The sequence below is a fragment of the Oncorhynchus kisutch genome, linkage group LG14 (assembly GCF_002021735.2).
Source record: "Oncorhynchus kisutch isolate 150728-3 linkage group LG14, Okis_V2, whole genome shotgun sequence".
Taxonomy (NCBI): Eukaryota; Metazoa; Chordata; class Actinopteri; order Salmoniformes; family Salmonidae; genus Oncorhynchus; species Oncorhynchus kisutch.
The window spans coordinates 66,946,965-66,953,963 of NC_034187.2; positions in this window are offsets into that span (position 1 = coordinate 66,946,965).

The window sequence follows — 6,999 nt, forward strand, 5'->3', positions numbered from 1 at the left end:
GCAATACACATAATAGGGACTTAATTGTAACCCTTAACCTCACCCCTGAGCTTAAAATGTTTGTTTTTTTATCCTCGTGGGGATGTGGGAAATGGAGAACTTCCAGGTTTTACTAGAAGAAGAAGAGCCAACCACACACACACACACACACACACCTCTCCAAGTCTTGCTGCATTAATACCAGAGCTAAAGGACTGGGAGTTACTATAAATATTTTATATGGCACAGTGCATGTGGGAAAAATTTATTTTTAGACACTTTTTTGAAAGCTCTCAGAAGCTTGCATCGCTGTGTGTGTGGATAGGGGGTGCAAGGGTGTAATGGGTGTGTGTGTTTGTTCCATTGTGTGAATGCAGACTGTGCTCTGGGGATCCTCTCAAGGTGATCCTCTTATCTCTCTCTCTAGATTCCTTTTCCCTGAAGAACGGATTGATTTATAATACCCTGTTTGCCTGAGGTGGGACTCTTATGTGCATGTGAGTGTGCATGTGAGCGATCATCTGAATGGGACACATTGAGGGCAGACAGGGCACGAACTGGTCGAATCAACGTTGTTTAAATGGAATTTGTCAATGTATTGTGACGTGGAATCTATGTGGAAAATGCACTGAATTTGAAATAAGTCAAACTGTTTTTAGGGTGAAATTTCAACAGGACTATGCCATCACGGTAACCAAATTTCAACAGACAAACCTTGTAAAATATGTTGCATTTGTACCTTTAAAACTGTCATATCTTCAAAGTTATATACACTGTCAGAAACCCATAGACTGGGCAGCAACTCCTACTGATAAATTAATCTATCTATAGCAGCCCTTTGGTCTCACATCCAGGGTTTTAATCAAGCCCAGACCTGCTTAGCTTGCTAGGATATTTGTCACTGACTTTTACCAATGTGCTATCGTGAGAAGGATTGTTGAGAAATATACATAGATTCACTGTGTCTATCAAAGTCATTCCTAAGGGTATGTTTAACATAGCAAATTAAATGTGACCATACTCTATCACTCATACGGTATCATCAATCAGGGAAAGTTAAAGAATAGGACTAAATTAAATCAAACTTTAGTTAAAGTGCATTTAAAGTTGGATTCTTTGATTTTGGTTATTGGTTGAGATGGAGACGTGAATCCAACATATGAATCAAACATTTGGAGATAAACTGAAATTAAAGCCAGACTAAGTCAGTGGCACAGATGGAATTGTCCAAGCAGAACATAAATCTACTTAAATGTTGATATTTGGTTGTGTTGTCAATATTCATTTTGTAATACAGTAAATAGCCTAAAATGAAGGCTCTTACAAACGAATGAAAAAGGGTTAGGGTTAAGGTTAGCCCTAACCCTAACACATCCATGACCACAATTTCTTGTTACTGTAACCATACATTTCTTCTTATGTAATCATATAAAGCGTGCATGTTCAAGATAGCATGCGTAGATAGCATGCGTAGATAGCATGCGTAGATAGCATGCGTATGTCGTCGCAGGTCTGTGGAGATCTTCACAATTGCTGTAATAATCTGTGCAGAATCTTAAACAGCAGTGATCACTTGCACCATGTATTTTTGGTGTAATCTCAAGTTCTGCTATTAGATGGAGCAAAGTGATAACACATTAAATCTGTTGAATAACTAAACACAATATTAGACATTTTATTTCCATTTCAACTTGCTGTGCTGTTAAATTATTTAAAGCATAGTGATAACACATGAGAAACTCAATTGACTTTTGTCTGTCTTTTTGAGTGGGTAAATATATATTGTTATCTCATTGATTACAACCACAAGGTTTGAATTCTGACTTGAGACTGAGAGCTGGTAGTTGAAATGACGAGGTGTGCTCATCCGATCCCTCTCTCGATCGCTCTGTCCTTACTCTCGCCCTCTCTCTTTCTATTTCTTTTATTGGCATGGTTAACTTATGTTTGCATTGCCAAAGCAAGTGAAATAGACAGGAAATAAACTAAGATGAACAGTAAGCATTACACTCAAACATTTTAAAATATAGACATTTCAAATGTTATATTATTGGCTATGTACAGTGTTGTAACAATGTTCAAATAGTTGAAGTATGAAAGGGAAAATAAATCAATATAAATATGGGTTGTATTTACAATGGTGTTTGTGCTCCACTGGTTGACCTTTTCCTGTGGCAACAGGTCACAAATATTGCTGCTGTGGTGGCACACTGTGGTATTTCACCAAATAGATATGGGTGTTTATCAAGATTGGGTTTGTTTTCAAATTCTTTGTGGGTCTGTGTAATCTGAGGGAAATATGTGTCTCTAATATGGTCATACAATCTCTCTCTTTTTCTCTTGCTCTCTCTCTGAATAAATGAATTTGTTCAACTATTGTCTCTCTCTCTGAGTCAACTACTCATCACATTTTATGCATCCCAGTGTTAGCTAGCTGTAGTTTATGCTTCCATTACTAGATTAATTCTCTGATCCTTTGACTGGGTGGATAACATCTCGGTTCATGCTGCAAGAGCTCTGATAGGTTGGAGGATAGTTGTTTAAATGAATTTACCTATGGAGGATGGTCCTCCCCTTCCTCCTTATGAGGAGCCTCCACTGGTTTGGTAGTGGTAGTCGAGTGAGCGTTGTAGTAGTTTTCCGTTGTTCGTAGCTAATGCAGTAATATCCACAAGGACGGGGTTACAACTCATTTGTGGACCAAAAAAGAGAAGCTAGCTTTGAAGTGGGACCGGTTTGTCCAGTTGATGCGATCGGATTGGAGTAAGGGAACTGTGCACATGTCGACTGTACAGTCGTGGCCAAAAGTTTTGAGAATGACACAAATATTCATTTCCACAAAGTTTTCTGCTTCAGTGTCTTTAGATATTTTTGTCAGATGTTACTATGGAATACTGAAGTATAATTACAAGCATTTCATAAGTGTCAAAGGCTTTTATTGACAATTACATGAAGTTGATGCAAAGAGTCAATATTTGCAGTGTTGACCTTTCTTTTTCAAGACCTCTGCAATCCGCCCTGGCATGCTGTCAATTAACTTCTGGGCCACACCCTGACTAATGGCAGCCCATTCTTGCAAAGTCTATGCTTAGAGTTTGTCAAAATTTGTGGGGTTTTGTTTGTCCACCTGCCTCTTGAGGTTTGACCACAAGTTCTCAATGGGATTAAGGTCTGGGGAGTTTCCTGGCCATGGACCCAAAATATTGATGTTTTGTTCCCCGAGCCACTCAGTTATCACTTTTGCCTTATGGCAAGGTGCTCCATCATGCTGGAAAAGGCATTGTTTGTCACCAAACTTTTCCTGGATGTTTGGGAGAAGTTGCCCTCAGAGGATGTGTTGGTACCATTCTTTATTCATGGCTGTGTTCTTAGGCAAAATTGTGAGTGAGCCCACTCCCTTGGATGAGAAGCAACCCGACACATGAATGGTCTCAGGATGCTTTACTGTTGGCATGACACAGGACTGATGGTAACGCTCACCTTGTCTTCTCCGGACAATCTTTTTTCCAGATGCCCCAAACAATCGGAAAGGGGATTCATCAGACAAAATGACTACCCCAGTCTTCCACAGTCCAATCCCTGTACCTTTTGCAGAATATCAGTCTGTCCCTATTGTTTTTCCTGGAGAGAAGTAGCTTCATTACTGCCCTTCTTGACACCAGGCCATCCTCCAAAAGTTTTTGTCTCACTGTGCGTGCAGATGCACTCACACCTGCCTGCTGCCATTCCTGAGCATGCTCTGTACTGGTGGTGCCCCGATCCCGAAGCTGAATCAACTTTAGGATACGGTCCTGGCACTTGCTGGACTTTCTTGGAGCCTTCTTCACAACAATTGAACCACTCTCCTTGAAGTTCTTGATGATCCAATAAATGGTTGATTTAGGTGCAATCTTACTGGCAGCAATATCCATGCCTGTGAGGCCCTTTTTGTGCAAAGCAATGATGACGGCACGTGTTTCCTTGCAGGTAACCATGGTTGACAGAGGAAGAACAATGATTCCAAGCACCACCCTCCTTTTGAAGCTTCCAGTCATTCGAACTCATTCAGCATGACAGAGTGATCTCCAGCCTTGTCCTCGTCAACACTCACACCTATGTTAACGAGAGAATCACTGACATGATGTCAGCTGGTCCTTTTGTGGCAGGGCTGAAATGCAGTGGAAATGTTTTTGGGGGATTCAGTTAATTTGCTTGGCAAAGAGAGGGTCTTTCCAAATAATTGCAATTCATCTGATCACTCTTCATAACATTCTGGATTATATGCAAATTGCCATCATACAAACTGAGGCAGCAGTTTGAAGTTTGTGGAAGTGTGAAATCAATGTAGGAGAATATAACACTATAGATCTGGTAAAATATAATACAAAGAAAAAAACAACTGTTCTTTTGTATTTTTTTTGTACCATCATCTTTGAAATGCAAGAGAAAGGCCATAATGTATTATTCCAGCCCAGCTGCAATTTAGATGCTGACCAATAGATGGCAGCAGTATATGTGCAAAGATTTAGACGGATCCAATGAACCATTGTATTTCTGTTCAAAATGTTGCATTAAGACTGCCCAAATGTGCCAAATTTGTTTATTAATAACTTTTCATTTTCAAAATTGTGCACTCTCCTCAAACAATAGCATGGTATTTGTTCACAGTAATAGCTACTGTAAATTGGACAGTGCAGTTAGATTAACAAAAAATTTAACTTTCTGCCAATATCAGATATGTCTACGTCCTGGGAAAATGTCTTGTTACTTACAACATCATGCTAATGGCATTAGCATACGTTAGCTTAACCGTCCCGTGGACGGGACACCAAAGTTAATATAACCAGTGGAAGGCAGGATTCCAATTATACTTTATTTCCTACCGACCTACCAGTACATCACAAGTTTCAGTAGTGATGGAGATAAACTATTTAGCTATGTTGTCTGTGGTAGTTGGCTAGCTAGCTGGCTGGCTAAAATAACTAACTTTACTGGCTGGCTAAGATAAATGCATATACTGGTAACATTATTTTATAACTGGTTAAGTAGCGTTTATGTATTTCCAAAACTTTAGTTTACTTAAATGTAGTTGTGAGGTAGGTGTTGATAGCAACTGTCTCACTCATGCAGTGCTAACTTAACAAAGAAATACTAATGGGACTGTAGCGACTGTGTTGACTTCAAAATCTGGGGTGTGAACATCATTTCTATTCAAGCGTTGATCGACATGGTAATGGATCTATAGTATTGGAGAAAAGTTGAAAAAACAGACCCTCCGTTACATCATGTAGTGTAACGTACAGCAAGCATAAAGCAACTATTTGAAAAAAAGCAATTTTCCCAAACAATATCTCTCCTTCTCACTATCACACATTAGTTTCGCTTCCCCACCCGCCATTTTTAAAAGGATCCGACGGGGCTCATTGCCTGCTTGAAACGGGCAGCGTGGGGGTCATGTAATTGATTCTGTTGGAAAGGGGAGAAATTGTGCTTTAAAATGATATTGACAATACAGTTGATCTGGAAGTATTACGTTTTTGGGGCTCTAAAATAAGGTCAATTGTACGGACCAAGGCGATGTACAAAAGTGAGTGAGTTTACGTTACTGTATAGGGAATAGTCTGGCTTGCCGGGTCATCCATATTACATCACATCCCGGAAAAACATTTCCAGACATGACTTTGGCATTCTGATCGGTTCTATGTAATAACACAAAAAATAGAAAAGTGAGGTCACTTTTTATTGGGAATATTATGTTTCTATTGCGTAGTGAGCAGATACGCATCTCGCATGAGGGCAGTATTTCTCAAAATGAGTGATAATTGGTAACAGTTATATTGGGCTCAATTTTGTGAGTTGAAAGACAACTTTGGTAGTATTATAAAACATTGAAACGACTGGATTCTAATAGGCTACAGAATTAGAGAAGTGCTGTTTCTCTGAACCTCAGGCAGAAGGCTCAAGCAAGCCTGTTTCTATACCCAGTCAGAGGCAACCTGCCTGTCTCAGACTCTAGCCAGCAGCAGCAACCTATCCTCATTTATGTTTAGAAAACAAATTTGAGGCCTCCCAAGTAGTACAGCGGTCTAAGGCACTGCATCGCAGATGTGTGTCATGGGACCCATGAGGCGGCACACAATTGGCCCAGCGTCGCCTGGGTTAGGGAAGGGTTTGGCTGGCCGGGACGTCCTTGTCCCGTCCCGCTCTAGCGGCTCCTGTGGCAGCCGGGGTCATGCACACTGACAGGGTAGCCAGTTGGACGGTGTTTCCTCCAAGTCATTGGTGCAGCTGGCTCAGCGAGCAGTGTGTCAAGAAGCAGTGCGGCTTGGCAGGGTCGTGTTTCGGAGGACACATGGCTCTCGACCTTCACCTCTCCAGAGAGCGATGGGACAAGACTAAGTACAAATTGGGGAGAATAAGGGGTAAAAAAACAAATAGAAAATAAAATAAATAATTAAAATAAAACACATTTGAAGGTCAAAACTGTGGGGGGAAAGCACTCACCATGTTCCTGCAACCGAATAAATCACCCAAAGAATACTTTGAACCAAATGAGAAAATGTAGAAATTGGCCCACCCCTTCATTGATAGGGAAGCGTGGGACATTGCACAGCAGTAAGTAGGTTTATTTCTCCTTTATTATTTGTTCCTTCTTGATTTCAATGTGGTAGGGAAACCAGGAAATTGGGTTTTGTATGTACTATTTCTTGATTTCAATGTGGTAGGGAAACCAGGAAATTGTGTTTTGTATGTACTATTTCTTGATTAATAAAATGTATTCATATACCATATTTTTGTGGGGAGGCGCATATGATTTTTCTCCATGATGAAAGGCCATAACAGAAAAAGTTTGGGAAGCACTGATCTAGCTGATAAGCACAAATACAGATGGGCAACCGCATGCTTCAGCCTATAGGCTGCATCTGTTGGGCTACATGTGATAATTGCTTGTTTAAGCAATAAGGCACGAGGGGAGTGGTATATGGTCAATATACCACGGCTAAGGGCTGTTCTTAGGCAAATCTAATTTTATTGGTCACA